At 45.1% G+C, this 2,547-nt stretch overlaps 1 protein-coding gene across 1 annotated transcript in view; it reads left to right on the top strand.

The window, feature by feature from the left end:
* The window catches only part of NMNAT2 (nicotinamide nucleotide adenylyltransferase 2), a 98,358-nt gene that overhangs the window by 16,568 nt on the left and 79,243 nt on the right, over positions 1-2,547 (top strand). The gene's annotated exons all lie outside the window — the stretch shown is intronic.

Genomic DNA, 2,547 nt, shown 5'->3' with positions numbered 1-2,547 from the left:
TGAAGAGGGAAGGGAAAGATGCATAAGGAGCAGGAACAGAACTGAGTTGAAGTGGTGGTGGAGGTGTTTCTCTAGGACACTGTCCTCGTGTGATAGAACTTCTTCAGTGCTGATCTACGCCGCAAAGTATCCGATGTCCCAATCCCTCCTTCCAGATTGCTTGGTCAGGTTTTTTTTTTTATCAGTTTTTAAGCATCAGTTTTGGAATTAAAACCCACTTGTGCATCACTCAAGTGATTGCAGGTTGCGGGAGCTGCCAGAACTGTCACGGTCTTTTCAAACACTGACTTCATAAAAAGAGAAAAAAATGTTATGCTCTGACCCAGGCTGACCTTCAAACTGTCCCTCAGCCTCACGTGGTTTCTTCTCTCCTTCACATCATCCGTTAGGAAGGCAGTCCTGGCCGTGGGTGCGGAGTTCTTTATTTCTTTTGTTTTGGATGAGTGTGCCATCCTTTCCATTTCTCTCTGCCAAAGGGACTTGGCTTTATCTGGCCAGCCATTCCCAGCCTGCGCTATTTTATCTTTTTAAAAATTCCACGTGCTCCTTTGAATCTATCTTTTAGACAGCAACCAAGAGTCTTCACTTTTGGTTTTCAGTATAATTTGTGCCATTACAGTTAGGCTCAAGCAGCTAGCAAGTATTTGTGGGGCAAGTAGGATGTACCAGCCGGAAATCATAGCGTGTGGGGAGAGCTCTCACATACTTGGTATGATGCCAACAATGAAGACAGGCAGGGGTACCATCTCAGGCTCAGCCACCTCATAATAAGGAAGCTGAGGACAGAGGTTGATGACAGGATTAGGGTGCAAAGATGACCTCTGCATGTGACATATTCTCACCTAAACTCTCAAGTCTATTCCTTCTGGTCATTAAGACCTGCGAGTCTCCCTTTCGATGCTGGCTGGTACCCTGGGCTTTTCTGAGCAGCTGTTTTCACAGTGATGTACACGCAGCTCACCCACCCTATTCAGTCACCTCTGATTGATAAGCCACCCACGCAGAAAGCAGCAGTGTTCCCACCTTCTCTCACCATGGCTGCCTTCAGGAACTGCCCCATGCAGTTCATACCTTCCAAGGCCTCGGGCCCATAGAACAACCTTCTCAGTGGGAACGAGTTTCCATTGCATTATTCCGACAAAGCTCAACTCTTCTGGGTGCATGGGTCCTTGGGGATAGTTGAGAGTTTACTTCAAGAAAAAAGGAGAAGTAACATGTTCTTTAATACCTACTCTGTACCAGGTGCTTTTGTCTGTTTTGTCCCGTTTAATTGTTACAACTCGGCCCTGAAAAATCAGTTTCAGCCCCATGTTTACAAGATGAGAAGACCAAGGTGGTGAAGAGGTTATGCAGTTTGACGGAGGTCATGTAATTTTAAAATGGAAAAGCCTGCCTTCAAATTCTTTGTGTGCGATGGAAAAAATAAAGATAGTTGTAAAAGAGAAAATTTATTTTTAATTCCCTGGCTTCCTTCTAAAAACAGTGGATCCCAAGGGGTATGTCCTTTGCTAAATAGGGACTGCAGGCTGGAGGATGTAAACCAGGGACCCTACATTGCTCAGGACCAAAGAGGGGGGTGCATAGAGATCCAGGAGGCAGAACACTGAGGACCTGCAGTGCGGAGGGGGCAGCATGGGAGGGTAGAGGGACGGCCAGCTGGTGGGCCAGGAGCTTGCTCAGTGGAGATCTTCGAATGAGTAAAATGCTGTGGTCTGTGTGAGGTCACTTCTCTTCATCTCCCAACCCCCTCCAGAAAAATACCCTTTCTTTTCCTTGTGCTTCATGACCTGTGCTTGCTTTGAGGGGAATGCGATAGTATTGACGCCCTAACTCAGGCTGGGTTGAAGAAGAAAGGTTGCCCACAAGGATTGGTGAGCATTTTCAAAGACCATTCTTTTTCAAATATTCACTTCATGAATATTTACTGACTTCTTTCTCTGTGCCAGGCGTTGTTCTAAAGTGCCAGAAATGCAGTGATAAGCTAAAATGAAGTCTCTGCCCATATGTAGCTTATATACTAGTTGGGGGAAACAGACATTACAAAAACAAACAAAAAAGTGCCATAAAGAAAAAACTATAACAGAGAATTATTCTTAAAGTGTTGGATAGGAATCTTCCTAAAGTACCTTTAATGCATGTCTGCCTTATGAAAAAGAGTCAACTGAGCTGAGAATTAATGGTTTGTGACATTTGATTAATTACCATGTGTGCGAAGTCCAGCTCTAGATACTATAGTAAGAGAATTGAACAATGGATTCCCGAGGAGCATCTGGTTAATGGGGGGCGGGGGGGGGGCATGGGTTTGGACAGGTTTATTAGTAATTAAAAAAGTAATGAGATACCTAAAATGCTATGAACCTTCCAACACAGTTGGCAGGAGTGTATTTCTTTAGGATCCCAGAACTGGTCCAGAGTGGGGAGAAAGCCTAGATGGACTCCTGCCCTGTGCCCTCACTTTGCTATACCCCTTCCCACCCGATGTTTGAGTGTTGCTTCACCCAACTAAACACATGTGCCTCCATATTGCTCCGTTTACCAGCCTGTCTT

This window comes from Myotis lucifugus, unplaced genomic scaffold (genome assembly GCF_000147115.1).
Source record: "Myotis lucifugus unplaced genomic scaffold, Myoluc2.0 scaffold_54, whole genome shotgun sequence".
Lineage (NCBI taxonomy): Eukaryota > Metazoa > Chordata > Mammalia > Chiroptera > Vespertilionidae > Myotis > Myotis lucifugus.
Note: the sequence above shows the minus strand (reverse complement) of the source record. Positions and strands in the feature narration are given on the sequence as shown.